The 21,031-nt window shown below is 43.2% G+C and overlaps 1 protein-coding gene across 1 annotated transcript in view; it reads left to right on the top strand.

Moving 5' to 3' along the window:
• Nucleotides 1–21,031, top strand: part of AFAP1L1 (actin filament associated protein 1 like 1) — a 76,148-nt gene that overhangs the window by 26,753 nt on the left and 28,364 nt on the right. The gene's annotated exons all lie outside the window — the stretch shown is intronic.

Below are 21,031 nucleotides of genomic sequence, written 5' to 3' on the forward strand. Positions count from 1 at the left end.
AGCACTGATCGCTCAGTTTCTGGCCATGGGCTCAGTACATGCTGGACATGTGTGGAGCTGTAGCTCAGTGGCAAAGCATCTGCTCTTCAGGCAGAAGGCCCTTGGTTGAATCCCCAGCACCCCCGGGTAGGGCTGGGTATGTTCCCTGCTTGAAACTCTGGAGAGCTACTGACAGTCCATGTCGACAGGACTGAGCTAGATGGACTAATGATCTGAACTCACTGAAGGGCAGAATCTTATATTTCCATGACATCCTATGGTAGCATTTAAAGGACCCATATTCTGAATGGTAGAGTTGTACGCCCACCCTCCCAGATTTAGGGCTGATCTCACTTCTATTAGCTTTTAAAAGCTATTGGCTTTGTTTTTGTGTTGAGCAGTTGGGCCAAACATGCTGCTAAGCATTTGGTTCCTTGATTGAGCTTTCCTGTGCAATGTTGTTGGCAATTAAATGCTGCTTTTATCTAGCAATCGCAGTTCATGCATGCCCCGCAGCCAGACCTCAGTTCCTTTCCAAGCTTATTTATCTAAGCCTTGCAAAATCCGAACTGGTAGACCAAATCGGAGCTCCTTGCACCTTCGCCAGTAAGAAATGTGTAGAATGGAATTTACCAACGGAACAGAATAACAAAGACTTAAAACGGGCTCATGTTTTACCGCAGAACACTTGGAAATGTGATATCCAAGAATGCAAATAGAAGCACATCTAGTCTGGTTTTCTTGGCTTTATTTTTATCATCCTCATGGATATGGGGACATCACAAAAATGAACTTCATTTTTTTTCTTCTAAATTTTGGCAGGGACGCCATTTAAATTTCCCTGGGAGACAAGTTTGTGTACATAGGACATCAGTGTCCTATATTCCAGTGGACGTGCAGCAGAACATTGAATAATATCCAGCAAAGCTTACTTCCAGTGTTCACCGCTCTGATCAATACAATACCTTTAAAGCACCTGACACAAACCCAAAAGAATCCTGCAAACTTCAGTTTGTCCCCTCACAGTTATAAATCCAAGTCCCTTTAACAAATCACAGTTTCCAGGATTCTTGGGACGGGCATCATGTGCTTTAAAGGTATGGTATGTGTGCAGTTTAACTCTTCCTTTCCAAAGCAGTTATCTATGCACTTTAAAAATAATAATCATAATCAGTCACACTTGCTGAAAGCTAGGGTTCTACAGATTGATCAGAGCAGCAAACACTGGAGGCAACCTTTGCTGGATATTATCCAGAGCTGCTGAAATCTGTATACTTTAAATGTGTGTATGCAGCCTTACTATTTGACCTCTTAGCCAGTTAGTGGAGCTGTAGCTCAGTGGTGAAGTGCATACAGTCGTACCTTGGATCCCGAACGCCTTGGTACTCGGATGTTTTGGCTCCTGAACGCCGCAAACCTGGAAGTGAGTGTTCCAGTTTGCAAACATTCTTTGGAACCCGAACATCTGATGGGGCTTCCACGGCTTCTGATTGGCTGCAGGAGGTTCCCGCAGCCAATCAGAAGCTGTGCTTTGGTTTCTGAACATTTTGGAAGTTGAACAGATTTCCGGAATGGATTCCATTTGACTTCCAAGGTACCACTGTACTTTGCATGCAAAAATCCCAGGTTCAACCTCCATCATTTCCAGGTGGGTCTGAGAGAGAAGACTCTTTGCTGGAATCCTGGAGAGAGGCTGACATTGTAGTGACAAAACTGAGCTGGGTGGGCCAGTGAATTGATCTGAGGTAGCTTCCTGTGTTTTAGTTCATCGGTACTTCTTTATGGTTTGCATATATTTCCCATATTCAGACAATGTGTTGTGTAATAGTGGAGTTAGCACCAGTAGGACCCTTCCCTGTCTTAAAAACAAGATAGTTGCTTCTCAAGGGGAATTTCCTGTTGTAAACTTTAAAGTGTTCTAGGCAGTCACATAATCCTGCTATTTTCCTCTTCCCTTCCCTAGAGCACACAATTCCTCCATTTTTTCTAATATTTGCATTGAATTTAGCTCTGTGCTAAAGCATAAATAATAAAAAGATTAAAGGCAGATAAATATATGCTTAACATTGAGAAGTACACCAAATATTGTATTGGTTACAGTGAGTTGGAGCCAAGTAGACAGTATCAGCCTATGCTTAGGTTTTGACTCAGTGCAGTAAGTCCCAATAATGCTTTGTGCTGCATAAGACATATGATGCATTTCCTTCGAATCTTTGCACAGGCTCTTGCCTAATTCTTTGAGGAAATTCAAAGAATTAGCTTTTTCCTTGTATACTTGAGAATATGCTCATTCAGAAGTTTATATCTAGTTTCAACTCCCTCTACACCCCACCCCCCAACAACTTTTAAAACAACCTGTTATTGTATCCTCAAAATGAGCAATTCCGTGCACAGAATGTGAAACGTCAAATTAGGCGCATCTACAAAGCGGCCAGAGAGCAAACAAACAAAGATCAGAAATAGCAATGTCTGTAAAAACACTCTGTCTCTGTTTATATGATTTGGTAGCACTGTCATTGTATGCAGGAGGCAATTAGGGAGAAGCTGGTCTCTCCCTTCTCTTGGCCTTCAGCCTTAAGTGAGGAAAATTAAGACCCATGTTGGGGTTCTTCCCCGATGTCTTCAGCATTGAGGAAAGCATTATTTGCCCCTAGGCTGCTATAGGCAGCAAAGATAGACCTAAAGCCTCCATCCTTTATAATAAACTGAGTGCAGCATGCTAATGCTGTCTCTGTATAATAGGAATGGCCACTTCATAGGATTGAAAGGCAAAACTCCTGTGAATTGATATATGAACATTAGAATCAGGCCATTGGTTCTTCTAGTTCAGTATAATTGACAAGGACTGGGAGTTGCCACCCTCCAGACCACCTGTTGAAGGGGCACAAAGAAGGGCCTCAGGTGATGATCGCAGGGTTGGTTCATATGGGGAGAGGCAGACCTTGAAGTACTGCAATCCTGAACCCATTCAAAAATCTTCACTGCAAATGCTGGCAAATTGGGAGTTGCATGCAGTTTTTATTTAAATGGAATGAAAGAGAAGCTAGTGTTGAGGCATGTAGAAGATGAATGTGATAAGGTGATTCCTTTGTCCTAATAAGGACACTCCTTCCTAGGTGGGAATATAATTTGTGTGGGGTGTTGCAGGTGGCTTCAGGGACGCCCAAAGGGGCTGATCATACTTCTGGGTGTCATATTTGACAGTCATGCTACATAATACTGCCCTTTGAGTATGGAATTTGAATTCTCAACCGTCGGTCTCTCCATGGTCCTATACATTTGGCCGAGGAATGATTCCCTTGGATGGAGACATTTTAAATATAGGCAGGCATGAGATGCCATTCTGTCACATGAGATGACCCATTGATAATGCTGTAGAAATTATTCTGGCCTGACGGGCTGATAAATGGTTTAGGACAAACACCAGCTTGAATATTTATCATTTGGTGGTGCTGGAACAAATTGTTCTTAGTACATACACTTGTTCTTTATTTCTGCAGTTGATGCCGAATACTCATCTTGAACTGTGGAAATTGGAGATACTTCTGAACTTCAGAGAGCCACACCAGAGTAATTTCATGTAAGCAAGGAGGACTGTGAGGCTTTATTTCCCCAAACTGGGTTGAGGGTGTGTCAAAAGACAACACCACTTTTATAGGAAGAGCATCCTAAAGCAACTCCTGCTTTGAGGGATTTTTTTTGTTTTTTGTTTGCTCCCTCTTTTAAGTTAAGCCTTTTCCACTTAGGGGTCTGGCCAAGAACAGCGTCAGAATAATAAGCTGGGGATCAAACAGTTGGTAGGTGTTCTGCTTTCTAAAGGAATGTTTACTTTCTTTGTGATAGTAAGCCATCTTATGGGTTGTTCCCACTCCATTCCTTGGTCTTTTGCATTCTTGAAACCACTTCAGACGTTTGCTTTTGCTGCACAGAAGAAAGCCTGGTCAGTGGTCTTACCTTTCCCCTGCTTAGCAGGGCTGGGGGATTCAAATTTGGCCCTTCAAGTCACTCTGATCTGGCTCCTGGGTCTCTCTCTGCAGGCTGCCACCTCCTCCCCAACTTCACCTCCTGCTTGGCCCCACTTTGAGTGTTTTTCGCTTTGCTGCAATGTGTCCTTGAACTCTCGCAATGCTCCCCTGGATGGAGGGACAGAGTGTTGTCTGAGCATGCATCAAAACTAGCAAAATGTACAAAGTTCAAATTCACATATATTGATTGCTCTGGCCCCACCTACCACTTGCAGGTGGCCCCCAGAAGGGAATGTGGCCCTTGGGATGAAAAAGATTCCCGTCCTTCCCTTGTTGGTCCTCTCATTTTTCTTCCCCCTCCCTCATTTCACCAGCAGCAAAGCTGCCACCCTCAGTACATTACCTATAACAAGGGCAGCCTGTGTGGTACACTACAGAGCGTATACACCAATGCCCACCAACCCCAACCAGCATAGCCTAATGGTTAGAAATGCTGATATTTGCAGTTCAACAAACTCTGAGGGGCACTATGTTGGCGATCCCTATCCTATGGAACGCTTCCTGGACTGTGGCTAATATAAGAAGTCTGGCCTTTTGTTTTTACTCTACAGGTTATCCAGATTTATTTTAAGAAACCGTAAATGAAACCAAGCCAGCTAGACAATGGAAACGCAAGACCATCACCACCACCACCCCACTGCATTTTAATTCCATTCTTTGAAATGACTGGATTTTATGTTCATCTTTCAAGGCTGATTTTGTAGGGTTATCAGAAAGAGAACATTAATCATCCCGATCTTATAGTGATAAAAGCCCCATGAGGCATAGATCTTTTCTTGTTTTACAGTGAGTTCATCATGATGGGAATTCTTTCCTCTCTTCTGCTAATCTGGGCTGAAAAATGAGGCGTGCTGGTCTTTGATCTCTGAGACTGATGCATGGATGGAGCAGGTTAATGCTTCCTTGTGGTAATACTAAGGGGTCAGCAGGTCTGGTTAATTTGTTATGAACTCTTAGTTGGTTTTATGTGTGCGTGTTTGTTAAAGGAGTGGAGCACTAATGTGGCTGGGTTGTGGAGTGGAACTGCCATGCCTATCGGGACAAAGGGTTTGTAAACTCTTTTTGTGAACTCTTGCCAGCATATATCGTTCCTAATAATTCTCATCTGATGGCACAACTGCTATGGGAGTATAGGTGTTCAATTGAGTTATACTCAATGGTATTAATGAACATTATTATATGGGGCAGCTTTTCCTATGAAGGAAGCAAGTGTGTAGCTTGGGAGCATTCACTGATTCAAAGTTCTCATTGGATGCTCACCTGCCTTCAGTGGAATGAATGGAGTGCTTGTGCCCAGCTATGGTGAGTACCAGCAGTGGCCATTCCTGGACTGGCACATCCTGGCATGAGTCCATGCTTCAATAACCACTCATTTAGACGGCTTAATGTGCTGTACATGGGGCTACCCTTGAAGATGGTCTGAAGGCTGCTGCTAATGCCAGGTTATAACTTGTGATAGTTACACCAAACCTTAAAACTGTGTCAAGCCTGCCTGTTAACCACTGGACCAAATTCAATACCCTCCAACGTGATGCAGCCAAAATCTGGGACACCATCTTCCAGGTCTGAAATCCTGCACAAGTCATGTGACCCATGTGAGATCGTGGACTCTTTAATGAAGGTGGATTTCTGTATTGGGGGGTGGAGGGTTATGTTATGTTGTAAATAAAATTCCAATAAAAAAATAAAAATAAGAACAGTAGCACACTTACAATTTCTATAGAGCTTTCAGTGTGTGTTACGAGACAATGAACCGGTAGACGGGGGTGTAGAGAGGGAGGTATATTTCTAGCTGGAATTCCTGTCAACCTGGGAAACTGCAGACACAAAGGAACAATTATGAGAGAGTTGTGCTTCCCCTCAGAAATGATGGCCTCAACTTCAGACTCCTCACTTCCATTGAAAATAAGTTATGAAAGGAACTTGTTACAAAGCTTTTTGGAACAGTTGCAGTGGTGTTTCAAAGGGACAATCAATGCCTGTGGTCCTTGAACTCTGGCTTGTAAGAGAGAAAACTGTGGTCAGCATCCATAGTAGGTACCAAGGCTGAAGCACTGAGTATCCAGGAAAGTAGCTGAGATGCTGGCATAAGATGATGGCAAAGTTAAGGTGTAAGAGGTCATTTTGAACGGAAGGAAATGGAAGACTGACCATCTCCTGCTCTCCTGTGTTTAGATTGTTGAGTCCTTGGCATGCTTGTAAAAATTAGGGTAAGTGGGCGCATGCTTTTCATGCATAAAATAGCAGGATCCTGGTGTCTCCAGAGGGAAGGAATCAGATAGCAGGTAGAGGGGGCAGGAGAAGAAGAGGACAAGGACTTCTGCAAGTCTGGTAGGTGGGTAGAAGAGGAAATTTGGCCCATATTTTAACTTGGTCTAAGATAGCTTCACATGGTGTGTAGAATAGATATGCACTGTTTTCTCCATGCATATGGCCGATTTTGACATCTTGAAAGGTTGCATATCTTTCTACATCATTCATTCTAAAAATCTGCCAGGAAAACAGTAGGTGTTGAATTGGTTGTGCTGTAGCCAGTGCATACAAATCTCCTGGAGTACATTTTGTGCCTTCAGCATACTATCCCTTAATCAAGTCCTCTCAAGAATCGCTTCCTTTTCTGTTTTTGGATATGTCCATCTATTTATGAGTTTCAAGATGGGGTAGGGAAAAGTGCTCTCTGAAGGGTTGTTTTGTTTACTTCCTCAATAAGTCCTCTACTTTCAGGCAGCTGATTGTCTTGGGGTCTGAGCAACAGGAAGTGCTTTGTATTAAGCTACAAACAATGGTTATTCTCTGCCCCCCACCGCCTTTTGGCCTTCACCTGGAACTGGAAGGAAATGCTTGTAATGAGGAAGGAAGGCAGGGCGTCAGAGGCTCCCACACTTGCAAGTTTCTATATCCAGAAGCCTGCAAATAGAGATGCTAGCTAGATGAAGGCACTATGGGTACATGGTTGGGGATGATTACGTACGAGGCCTTTCCCAAACTAATCTTCTGTGCTTCCTTCCTCAGATCTGAATTTAGATATGAGAGATCCAAGTCCTCATTATTTTAGGAAATAAAGAATTTAGGCTGCAATCCTCTATTCACTTACCTGGGAGAAAGCCCCATTAAATGTTATGGAGTTTACTTCTGAGTAGACATGCATAGGGATGCAAGGTTTCTCAGCAGATTTTCCTGTGCCATGTTCAACAACTTGAATGGAAGGTTGGTCTCTGGTCAGCCAGGCGCCTTCCAGATGTTTTGGACTACAACTCTCACCAGACTCAGCTAGCTCATTTGTGCTGACTAGTGTTGATTGGAGTTGTAGTCCAAAACATCTGGAGGGCACCAGGTTGGCAAAGGCTGGCTCCTCTAGATAGCATTCCATGCTCAAGCACTGAAACATGTCCTGGTGAAAGGGAAGTGACAAAAACTTCTTGTGCCTCTGTGTTTTCCTTGGGTCTTGTGTTATTTGCTGGGGTTTTGGACAGGATAGCATTTGAGCATGGAACAAGAAGCATGGCGCATCCAAATTCTGCACAAACCACAGCAGGGTTTGCTTTCTGATCTAAAAGTAGGCAAGAGGTAAAGGAGATGCACACCATTTAACTGGGTACTAAGCGTAGATTTCCAGTACCGTGGGCTGGAACCGTTTCCCAAATATTTGTCATCTCAGCAGAATAAAAAAATTCCTTCCAGTAGCACCTTAAAGACCAACTAAGTTAGTTCTTGGTATGAGCTTTCGTGTGCATGCACACTTCTTCAGATACACTGAAACAGAAGTTGCCAGATCCTTCTATATAGTGAGAAGGTGGGGAGGGGTATTACTCAGAAGGGTGGTGGGAATGGGAGATTGAAACTTCTGTTTCAGTGTATCTGAAGAAGTGTGCATGCACACGAAAGCTCATACCAAGAACTAACTTAGTTGGTTTTTAAGGTGCTACTGGAAGGAATTTTTTTATTTTGACTATGGCAGACCAACACGGCTACCTATCTGTAACTCATCTCAGCAGAGTTCAAGATAAAAATGGCCCTAATACTTCCTGTACTCAAACATTAAAAAATACTCACAAATTTAGAGAAATGATCAGCTAGAAGGCTAGCATTAAAAAACCAAACATCCCTTACAGTTAGGCTATGCCTAGTGTGTGAACGCTTAAAAATAAACGCCATATGGCAACCCTAGCAAGTGTGAAATGTTCACTAATACTATAAGTAGGTGAGGGAGTCCAGATAACCTGCTCAGAAGCTGGGAGGGGGGATCCTTGCATTCACCTGTTCAGATCCCTCCATCTCCTCAATCTACTTTAATGTGGATTTTTCAGTTCCTCTAAAAGGATGCAGAGATGCCTTTTGATGTTTGTTTGATTCCCCCTTTTGAGGGCTTTGTGGCTTCACAGCCACAGCTGATTAAGCTGCTATGGCTAATATTGTTTATTGACATACAATCTTCTTGCATCCTTCACAGAGAGCTTGAGCTGGCTGAGTTCCTGGAACCTTAACTCTTCCGCCAACATCAGACCATGGGGTGATCCCTTTAACATTACTCTCCCCCCCCCCCAAGCCAATGCTCTTTTAGCTCTTCAGCCTAAGGGGGTAGGAGAGAAATCCTCAAAGAGAAGCTTATGGTGTTACTCATTAGGGAAGTATAGTCTAAGGGCCACTGTACACAAAATTACCGTACTTGGTATACAGACATGCCAACTATGTAAGAAAGTCGTGGGAAAATAAAATTCAGCTAAGACACATTAGAGGCTGTTTCCCTTTCACTCATAGTTCTTTGAATCCCACCTGACATACCTATTCAGATGTACAAAATAGTTCTGCTGATTCTGCTTTTCAAGAATACCAGGCATTTGTTTTTGCTAAGAAGAATTTATGAAGTATTTAATCAAGGAATCTCTCAGTGATGTACAGGTACATAGAATAATTTAAAGCAAATTATCAGTATACAAATAAATTAGCCAAGGTTATATATACAGTGGACACTTGGGTTGCGAATGTGATCCATGCGGGATGCACGTTCACAACCCGCAGCATTCGCAACCCGCGTCTGCGCACGTGCAGGTTGCAATTCGGTGCTTCTGTGCATGTGCAAAGCGTGATTTAGCGCTTCTGTGCATGCGCAACCGCCGAAACCTGGAAGTAACCCATTTCGGTACTTCCAGGTTTTGGCGGTCCGTAACCTGAAAAAACGCAGCCTGAAGCATCTGTAACCTGAGGTATGACTGTAACTTGTTCACATATATATAACTTTGTGTTTATATATTTTTATTCTAATTATTTATTAAATTTGTATACCACCCTTCATCTGTAGATCTCAGCCAAAGTTCAAAACACCAGTGCACATACATTTGTCTCAGAAATCCTCACAACTACCATGTAAAGTAGGCCAGTATTATCATCCCCGCATTTTGAGTTGGGGCAGCCTTGGAGAAAGCTATGATATCTGTTGAATTCTTGATAAATGTGAGATTTGAACTAAGCACTTCATAGTTCATAGTTCATAGCTCAGAATCTAAGGCAGTTCACAGACATAAGCATGGAGACTGTGCTTATAGTGAACAAAGGTCAAGGTGCTGCTGTTGATAGTTATTCAGTGTGCCCAAGATGGAGACAGGATTCCTCATTTTCTTTCTTTCTTTCCTTGGGCTTATCCACATTACCTTTTGTCTCACTGCTTTCCCCCAAGGAAAACCACTCTCTAGTGCTCAATAGGAGCAAAGGGCAATTCAGTCTTTCTTTTTGCATTTGCTCCGATTTAGCCCTAAAGATTGGGTTTTCCCTGGGAAAGGAGTGGGGGGCATGCGGAAAACTGCTCAAACCAATATTTTCTAGGCATAGGGTAAGCAGAAGTGTGGATGAACCCTTCCTTCCTTCCTTCCTTCCTTCCTTCCTTCCTTCCTTCCTCCCTCCCTCCCTCCCTCCCTCCCTCCCTCCCTCCCTCCCTTCTATCCAAAAGACCTCTGAACACTAGGTAGGAGGAGAGCACTCATTATGCACATGGACTCTCAGTTCAACAGATGGTAGGAAATGATGTTTCTGCCAAAGAGACAAGGCCAGCATGGGGGCCCCCACCCCACACTTCAGTGATAGAGGGACAAGAGGGGAATGGTGTTCCAGACTAATAAGCCCAAAAGTTGGAGGAAGGATGTTCCAGTTGACACATTGCCCAAAGAAACAGCATGTGTTACCATATTTGGGTATATCATTGGCAGCAATTATTTAAGTGTGTGTATTTGCAGTAAGCTAGCACAAGCGACATTCAATATCCCTGGTGTAGCTGACACTGTGTATGTTGCCTTAAGCTGCAGTTGTCATGAGCTGCACCCTAATGGCATAATGGAATTGCTTCAAAATATATAGTTGGGAAACTGTTTCTGAATTTCACCCTTCTTTAGAAAGGGGTTGAAACAGGAATAAACCACAAGACTGTTTGTCAGTGTGGTTTTCAGCTAGATGGATTTACATTATACATATTTCACTTTAGAAAACGCCTTGGAGATTGATGGGTTGGAAAGACCCGCTGCTATTAGCGATGGGTGTTTCTCAATGGGATCGTATAGTTATACCCCTTAGAGGTCTAGGAGGGACCAGACCATGTCACTTCCATCCCAGTACCACATCTCTTGCTGCATGACCCAGCTGACCTAGGCAGGATACAAATTCAGATATGTTTAGGAGCTTCAGCATTGAAGAAACTTTTGGGGAACCCAAGATGCTGGAAGAAAAGGGGCTTAAGGTGTCTAGTTAGCTTGCTCCTTGAAGCTGCCACATTGAGACGGAAGCTGAACGAGTTTAAACATTAAGACTTTCCTGTTCTCCTCTCTCTTGGGTGGCCTCTACTCAGCAACCGGGTGCCCCATGTCGGATCACAGGCCTCTTTGATTAGTGGTTCTTTCTCCTCTTTAATTTTTGCATATGCATTTAATGAGGCAGACAGAAGGAAGGAAGGTAAAACAAAGGCGCTTTTAGACTCTGTTGATACCCTAGCCACTCGCATCCCAACTCCCAGAGCTCTCCATCGATGCGGCACTGCATGAGCTCACTGGCTTGCAATTTTTGGTCACAACAAGCCGGCCTTATCAGCCCAAAGACTGGCAGACTGTTTGGGGATATTTTTGTCTCTTTGCCCACTCTGTTGCCTGCTTTATGGTCATCGCTTGATGAGCTTGCAGTTGACCCTTCCCAGTCTGTTGGGACTCTGAAGCTGATGAGCAAATCTGCCCCATTAAGATGCTTGGTAATCTGCTTACTCAGGAATGAGAATGTCTCACATGCCTGGGTCTCTGTGTATCTACAAACTGGGCATTGTGTGGTGCTTGGTCCAAAACATTTGTTTCTGACACCTAGGGATTTAGAAGAGCTAGCTAAGAATAGCACTTCTAGTTTTTAGCACTTTTTAGCATCATGTTGTGGCTAAGAAGAGACTGGCACATGAACCAGATCTCTGATTCAAATGTCCCCTCTGGCATGAACTCTTTATGTGGCATTAGTGAAGTCACTATTATGTACCCCCTCCCCCTACTCAGCTGCAACTGCAAAATGGAGATGATAGTCCTGATTTACATTGTAAAATTGATTCAGCTGTAATAAACCATAGTTTAGCATTACAGAAAAGAGCATGTTTGAGCCTTGGGTGCAAGCACTTTTCCTCCTCTCCTTCTGACATGGGTGTGAGGAGATTGGAAGCATCTGTTTCTTGGTTTAAACTAACCACTGCTACGCCCAAAGCGGGCCAACATATGGTTAGTTTAAAGTATGGGCTGCTGAAACAAGGTAAGATCAAATTGTGGTTTCTGACCCTGGCCTAGGTTCAGTAAACAGGCTGAAGTTCCCAGTTTGGAAGTAGCAATGCTTACAACCTTCTTCTCGTGGCTGCACCAGAGGACTGTGTCCAGGACTGAAGCAGGCCCATTCCTGTTGAGCTACAGGGGTAGCCAACATTGTGCTCTTCCTTGCCATGGGCAGCATACAAAATGGGCATGGATGCTGGGAACTGTCATCCAACAATCTTTGGAGGGCACCTTGTTGGCTGTGCCAGGTGTAGCATTGTATTCAGTCTGGGCCAGATAGTTGTAAGGAATATTGAGGGTGAAGATGTTCATCATCTTTACAGTAGGATGGCTGTTTCAAAAGTGACCTCGCTGCATTCAGTCCAAACACAGCTTTCTTCTCCAGGATCTCTTTTCTGGGGAGAAAAGTGTTCTGCAAGTATGCAGCACAAACCAAGTGGGGGGGGCACTGGTTGCCTGACTGGCCACCCATGATGTCACACTGAAACCTTCCCCCAATTAAATCCCAAGGGAGCAGAAAAGACTATTTATGTATGCAATCACCGCTGCACAGATGTTATTGGCCCAGAAATGGAAAGAAGATAAAGTCCCTACCAGAGAAGAATGACAGACCAAGTTGATGGATTATGCCAAAATGGCTAAAATGACCAGAAGAATCAGAAATCAGGAAGACCAAATTTATAATAAGGAATGGGGGAAATTTATAACTTATCTTAAAAACCATTGTAAACAGTTAAAATCGTTAGTAGGATTGGAATATCACTTGCAGATTAATGGTGAATTTTGGACACAATGGAGAGGTAAAAGATTTGGGTTATCATAAAAGATGCAGGAAGAAATGATTAACAATAGGACCCACAAAGGGGAGAATGGAAGTCCAAGACATTCCTTGGAATCTGGTTTTTATGTTGTATGTTGGATATGTGACTGTAAAATTTTAATCTGAAAAACCAAATAAATAAATAAATAAATATTTTTAAAAAGCAACCTTCCCCCAATCCCCATATGACTTTTTCCGTTTCATCCGCCCCTCATTTTTTAAGTAGGAGGCAAATGAATGAATGAATATACATGTAGCTATTAAAAAAAAAAAGACCAGGCAACTTGCTTAGAAGCATGAGGTATGGGACAAGGTGAATGGCTGAACCGTTGTTCAGTTTGTTGGTATGTACAGCTGTCATTTCAGTTGCCAAGTCAGGAGGAAGCTGTGCTCACATTACAGTCCACAGAACCACTGTAAGTCCTCTTTTTATACATACAGTATATTCCATCCGACTTCCTCTGAATATAGGGCCAGAGTTGTGGCCCTATGTTGAGGGTGAGTCAGCTAAATCACAGCCCGCCATTATAAATGAGAAATTGGCCTCAAGTTTCTGAGCTTCCATGGGCGCTGGCTGCAATGAGAATTTCTTTGGCATTTCCGCACACTCTGGCACTCATGGAGTCCCATTGCGCCAGACATTTAGTCATGCTGGCCACATGACCCAGAAAGTTGTCTCCCTCAGCCTGAAGCAAGATGAGCGCCGCACCCCATAGTCACCTTTGACTGGACTTAACCGTCCAGGGGTCCTTTACCTTTCTTTAGCCCAGAAATGGAAGACACTACTGGACTTAAATTTCTCATTGCTATGCAATAATATGTGGACTCTATTGCAGAGAAAATAATTCACAATTAACACGTTTTTAAAGGTAAGGAAGACCTTGAACATTTCTGCACCACCTTGTGGGATTTAATTCCTTATGTGTCAAATTTGGATATACCAAACACTCTTTCCCCCATAAAATCATGAAATTTGGCTTTCATGATGTGCTTTTCTTTTTCTACACTATTTGCTCTCTATTTATTTGAAAAATACGACACCTGTACTGCTTCTGAATTTTGTAGGTTTTGTGGATTATAGTTGGAAAAAGGTTTAACAAATTGATTTGAAACTTAGCAGTGAGCTACATTTGAGGATGGTTCATACCGAATATGGGGTAGATAGAATAAGAAATGGCTTATTTTGAATGAGCTAAATGCTTGACAAGTGACTCTTGGAAATTAACAAGTAGTGTTGCATTTTTTATTCCATTGGCTTTACCAGGTTGATTTTTGAAGGAAAATTTCTGTGGTTGTACTGCATTTTGGGAGAAATTTTGTTGTGTTAGGTCAAGTGGAACACCTAGTAAGTGACATGACCTATAAACTGTTTAAAATGTTTGTTCGTTTTTATGAACAGGGTATTTTTGCAGCCAGTGTGCCCAGCACATGTTCATTGTGAACCTGTTCTGAGAATGCTGAGCAAAAGCAAAACACAGAGAGTGAAGTGTTGTGAAGTGACATTTTGTGGCACTGTAAGGGGGCAGAAAATAAATTGGGAAGGGGGAAGAGAAGTTGACAGAGGCATAAAAGTTTATCTTATTCCATTTATATCCCTATTTTCTTCTAAGGATCTCAAGGGTAGCATACATGATTTTCTCCTCCTTATTTTATCCTCACAACAACCATGTGAGGCAGATTAGACTGAGAGGCGGTGACTGGCCCACGATCACCCAGTGAGCGTCATGGTTGAGTGACTATTTGAGAGGGCTGCCACATGACCCAGTTGGGTGTGTTTAAGTATCTAGCATTTACAGAAGCAAATCACTCTGCTCCCAACCGCCATCCAGCTGCAGTGTGGTGGTGAACACATTTATATTGCCTAAATAAAATGTCTGTTAAGGGTGAGGCTGCAATTTATTAGCATTTTGGAGCTTCAGTAAACATGGAAAGCCCTTAAAAACATTACTTTTTGTGTTAATTGATATAATGTATATGAAGTTCTTTGAACATTCTAAAGGCAGAATAGGTGCTAAATATCGCTGCAGTTAAAGCGCATAATTTCTAACCCAGATCAAGGTTGAATAGTTTATGTTGGTGGTTACTTGCAAGAACTTGGTTGGGAGATGAAAAAGATTAATAAATGATGTCAGCCTTTATTGTGGGTTTATAGTATATGTGTTGAATAGACCTTGGTTCTTATAGACCTTTCTGAAGGGACCATGCATGTGTATGTGCAGGTCACTCCAATGTACAACTTGTGGGGTATGTTCAGTGCTGACCTCATGCACTGATGGTACTGCTTGGCAATGAGAGCTTTTAGCCATGCACATTAGGTGCACTTTTTCTGTTAAACCTGCACCCTGGCCAGCCAAATTCTGGTGTTCTCCACCCATACCCCTTTCCTTCTCCCCACCTGCTTCTCATTCCAGTATTCCTGAAACCCATTGTTGGTGACACTAAGTGAAACCCTACACTGGAGCTGCCCAGATCCCTTTGCTTTGTATCCACCTAAGCTGAAAATCTCATATTTAGATTGGCCCCGCCGAGGGAGGAGGAAACAGAAGGCTTGTGAAGATAAAAGCGCATCAGTGGAGGTGGCAGGAAAAGGCTTATGATGGTTGCATCCTGAACATGCTGTGAACTGGGATTAGGAACCTGTTCCCAGCAACGGGAGACCTAGAATTTGTGGATACAAATTATGAGCTGGGGGACAAGACGAAAGCTGAGGGGTACCTGGATATATATACAGTGGTACCTCTAGTTATGAACTTAATTCATTTTGGAGGTCCGTTCTTAACTAGAGGTGTGATTTCGCTCTTGCTGCCGCTTTGCCACTGGCACGCAATTTTCGTTCTAATCCTGGGGCAAAGTTCTCAACTCAAGGTAACTCCTTGAGGTTAGTGGAGTTTGTAAACTGCAGCATTTGTAACCTGAGGCATTTGTAACTTGAGGTACCACTGGACTTGGTTTTCCTATGAGTATCCACTATTGAGCTATGGTGCTTTGTCCTTTAAATAACACATACAGAGAGAAAGAGCTACTTCCACATGGTAGCATCACATGCTCAAAGGGAACACATGACAATGTGGACTATGTGGACAGGGCCACTCATGCGGGAAAGGTCATTCAGATGTGCATATGAAGCCAGTGGGGGTTTAGATATAGCCTAGCATAGAGGTAGGGGGTGGGAATACTGAGTAATAATAAATGATTCCCTTTTAGCATGCAAGGTGGAATCCAACATGGTGCTATGGTGAACGTTCCATCAGCACAGGGATTTCTCTTTGTACAATGAAACAGTCTCCTTCTGTCCTCCCCTCCCCTGTGTGCCCCCTAAATCTGTTCCAGGGGTTCTCTTATTCCTCTGGAGCACCTTTGGGGAGGGTGCAGGGTGAGGAGGGGGAACAGTCCCATTGTGGAAGCAGAAATTGTTGCACTGACAGAACTCCTTAGTAGAATACCACCCCTAGCATTTAGCAGTTTGCGATTCCAAATTCCATCAAGGCTTTCTGTTTTAGACCTTGCTAAGGAATGAGATGGGAAAGGCTCTTGACTATTTGGGATTACACAAAAATATGTGCTAAAATAATGAAGAGGGAGGCAGACCGAAAGAAAGGGAGGCATGTGCATTGTCCTTGAACAAAATGAGTCCACCTGTTTCATAGGGGTTGCTGTTCCCCCAAATGTGTTCCAGGGTCTGTTTTTACCTCCCAAGACAGCCCACACTCTGGGAAATACACGTGGGCTCCATTATGAAAAGGCCTGTGTTGTGCCCTCCTTGAGGATAATGGAAAGCTATGCAGCACAACATGGGTGAATAGTTTTGCAGGGTGTGGGTTCACTTGCCGCTCACAAGACATATATTCACAAGAGGACTGAAGTTCTTTTGTTCTTCTGGTGTTTGTATGGAAATGTGCACAGTGTGTCTGAACAACCCACCTTACTCACCATCCCCATCAGTCAGCACTTTGGAATTCACCTTGCGGCCAATGCTGCTGAGAGCTTGCTCCCTGTGGCAAGAATTTGCCTTATAAAAACCTGGAGCTTTGCAGGGAAGCTACCTGAGTCAGATTGTGACTCACAGCAAAGCTTCTGTGGCTCATGCTTGTTACTGATGCAGAATCTCTGCATGCTAACTATAGCGCTGAAATGAAGGACCTCTTCCTCAGCAGATGGCTGCCAGGGTATCGAGTCAACCTCTGTTCAGCTTCCAGCTGCAAGCTGACTGGCCACATACCCATTGCAAAAAAAAGGAAATAAACAAAATCCATCATCCAAAAATGATGACAAAGGAGGACTCTGACTTGCACAAAAATTGCATTTGCTAACTTATTTCTATAGATGCAAGTGTAGAAATAAATTACTATAACTTAAATAGAACTAAAATACATTTCTCCATTGAGGGGAAGACGGTGACTCATTTGGCTGCTCAATCAGCTGGCCAGCTGCTAACTATTGATGGCCAACTTCATGACCCCTGATCTACCTACTTATAGTTCTTTGTCTTCAAACTGAACTTCAACAAAGGAATTCAATTAGAGGACTGCCATCTGTGCCACTTATCAAATTCTCACTTGGACGGTTTTGCACATAGGAGCAGTGGTGCATTGCTTAGACCTGAATGACTGGATATCTGGGTAAGGCCAAGGCTTTACACGACAAGCAAACTTTCCTCATGAAACTGGCTTCTGTATTGCACAGTGCCCTCAAGTATAAAAAGGGGGCTTGTGTATCCAGACAGTTTTTGGGATGTGCCAGGAAGTTCTGCGGCAACTGCTTATTCCTGACTTGTGGCCACAGTGTATCCCAGAGTGTTTGGAGATGCTCTCCATCCCATAATACATACTAACCCTGTGCCCCACCCCCCATGGTAGAACAATGGCTTCTATTGTCCCCTGGGACACTCAGTAGGCCCTTGGTTGCAATTAGGACCGCATCACATCCTCTTTATGGCAAATGCATGTTATAAATTATGAATCTTGGCTTACAGGAAGCCTTGGGGCTGTGCACTTCCAGTATCCTCGTAATGACACTGAAGAAGGGGATAAAGATAGATTATCAGGATATCTCATCCAACTCCAAAGGGTTTGCTCTGTGCTTTGTGGGCCTGGAGGTTGGAAGATTTTAGAGAAACCTGAGTGAGTGATCTTCCCTAATGGCTTGATGCAGTTCTCTCTTGTTCTTCTCTTTAACTAAATCCAAGCACCTCCTAGCCATTAGGAATTAAAACCAAGCGTTTGCCTCCTGTGCTGGATAGAAATAAAGGCTCGATAGAGTGTTCCAGGAATGAGGAATGAATTATTAGAAAGTGTAATGCTCCCACTTCCACTCAGCCTAAATCAAGCACTTCTAAGTCCCATTAAACTCCACCCATGTTAAGCATGTTTGCGGCTCTCCCATGTTGAAATCACTCATTTTGACTGAGTGATGCCCCAATTTTGTAACAATTCTTGCTTCATAAAATGCATGTTGCAATCCCATAAGGTGAGATACCTTGTCTTCTTTACCTGTCTTCTTTACCTTTTTGTAAAAAAAAAAAAAAAAGAGGACATATGTCTGTCTTTTCCCTCTGGCAGTCAGCAAACAGTTGCATGCTTGTGGATCTCTGGTGTGGAATAGTGTGTGACGCTTGAGCCTTAAGGCTGCATCAGCCCACCTGTTCTAAGAATACTGAATGTATCATTGCCTTAATGCCTTGGACAACAAGAACCAAAGAGAGCAGAATTAGGGAAATGAGGCATCTCTTAGGGCCTGTCCACACTTCTGCTTGTGCTGTGCCTAGAATGTGGTTTTCCACCTGCCCTGCTCCTTTCCAAGGGAAAACCCACTCTTTAGCGATAGATCAGAGCAAATGGCAATTGCTCTTGCTCCGACTGAGCACTAAAGACCGGTTTTCCTAGGGGGGAAGCAGTGGGACAAGGGAAAGTGTGGATAAGCCCTGGATGAAGATGTCTGTGAGAGAATCTTTTTTTTAAAATGAAGGTTTTATTTAAGCAGAGAAGGGTCAGCATGACCACAGCCATGGATTGCAAAATTGCTTTTTAAATTAAAATGGCAAAAAAGGTTTATCAGGATTAGCATCTATTTTCTGCATTAAGAAAATAACAATGGGATGGAATGTGCAAGCTGGGAGTGTGTGAGAAGAACATGCATAAATGCAGGCCAGTGTTGTAAGATTCTCCCCTTTGAATAATATAACAAGTGTCTCTGAAACCAGTTCTGTATCCCTGAAAAATTATGCTGCCTCTCCCGACTCTGGCATTTCTTCCCTTCTGGACTCATTTCGCTGCGTACTTGTCTTCCGTGAGTTTGCTAGGAATCTATTTAGCTAATTTGTGAAGCGTTTGGTATAACAAGCATCTGGACAGTGCATGGTGCTGTTCAAATAATCTCAAAGAAACAGATGAGTATCTTGCTGCCGAGCTATTCAAATATTCAGAAGTGAGAGCAGTGCTCTCATAATGCATCAAGAGTTCATTAGGCAATGAGCCAGCTGCTTAGTAGATTGCATTGCAGTAGATAATATATGTAATACCATCCGTCTGAATAGTGTTGGGGATGTGAGGAGACAAAAGCCACTGAGAAGAGTGCCCTGTTGGCATGAGAGATTGTGCTCTGGAGAAATTACCCAGCTCCTTCCTCAGTAGCTTCTTCCCTGGGGTAGTGATGCAGTGCAGTGGTAAACAGACTTAGCTATGAATCAGGAACTCCCAGGTTTGAATCTCTGCTCTGCACTCACAAGCAAGCAACTTGATCTCAGCTTACTTCCTCACCCCACCCTTCTGCAACAAGGGGAATAATAACTTACCTTTCAGGGTTCTTGTAAGGATTACAAATAGATGGAGCAAATGAAGGGTTTTGGTGCTATCCAAATGTCTATTATTACCATCATTGTTATCATCTGCTTGCATTCCATGCAGCATTTGGAGCCTTGAAGAGTCGCATATAGGAACCTGCAATGGAAAGGACAACCCACAATCCTGTCATTACTCAGTGAATATTCAGCATCCTGGAAATCTCTGTTTTGTTTTTATGTTTAAGTTTGTGGCCCTTTGGAATTGCAAAGTTAGGCTTCAGATGCCAAAATTTCCACTGAAAAGGGCTTTAGTAGCCTGCAACCCCTTGATTTTTTGACTGGCAGAAACAAATAGTCTGCTTCATTGGTAAATTTTATGCAAGCCATTGGTTTTCTTGACTCAGGCAGAATACACTGTATACAAAGCCCTCCTTTTCATAGCAGTCGCTGTCTGTACTGCAGATGGTGACCGTTTTCTCTTTTGGAATGTTATTGCCTGAATTCAGCAGCCTTCCCAAACAAGCCGATTCCCCATCAAAAGGCTGACTTTTAAAAGTGGAAAGGTATTTCTTAACTATGATGGGAGAGATGCACTTTATACCACTTTCTGAGGATGAGGTGACTTCTCTTAAACAACACCCTCGTGTGCAGCTGGGTGTCAAGTTAAAACAAGCTGAGCTGTTTAAGAAATTTAATTGTAGCCTCGTTTTATTCTTTGTCTGAAACTGCTTCCCTCCCCTGCCGCTGCAAAACATTTATAAAACGGTGCTGTTTAATTTTGGGTTAACTGTGTTGTGTGCTGTAGTTTGCATGTTGTTCCCACGGGATGTTCAGAAGAGCAAGTGAGCCCTGGCTGAGTGCATAGTCAGTCATCATTGAGCCAGGGAACATTATTTGGAAGAGCCTTTTAAAAGGAACGTGATAATTAAAGGATGCAAGTTGTCAGAGCAGTGAAGAGGGCAGCACAAGAAAATGTGCCACTGCATGGAGCTTGGCAGTCTTGCAGAATTATCTTTGGGAGATTGCTTTCCCCCATCCTACATTCAGGGGCTGGCTCTTAAGATTGGAGTATGTAAATGCGATCCTCGAGAAGAGCTAGTTTGTACAAAGCATGCAAAAGCAGTGCTCTCAGGCTGCGGTGAATGCTCTGATGAGGCGTTTTACCTCATTGTGTATGGGAGCGACCCTTCCATGAAAATAGGGATACCTGAGGCACCTCTTCATATGCACCTACCTTGAGGTGATAGCCCCATAATTCATCAGAATAAAATTATATCCCTGCCTCACCAAATGGAAGCTTCCTGTGTTGAGGTTAAAGTGAGCGTTTACCTCTTCAAAGCACCTTCCACCAGCACAGCAAATATCTTGTGTTGTCGTTGGGAGGTGTTTTGCCCCTAGCATTCCACGTCCCAAACAGAATCATTACTACATTAATGGTACTAATGGTAGTAACTGTACTAGTACTTGTGGTCACCTAACATAGGCCAGAGTGTTGATTTATACTAATATTGGGTGGAGGACCTCCGAAAATTGGAGGGTTGGGGATCTCTATCAGACCAGTCTTTCGAAACATTTAACTGCTGTGTGTGTTCAGTTGCTTTTTTAAAAAAAAAAGTCCATCTCTGATCTTGCTTCCCCTGCCCACCATTGT

This window comes from Podarcis bocagei, assembly GCF_964188305.1.
Source record: "Podarcis bocagei genome assembly, chromosome: 2".
NCBI lineage: Eukaryota > Metazoa > Chordata > Lepidosauria > Squamata > Lacertidae > Podarcis > Podarcis bocagei.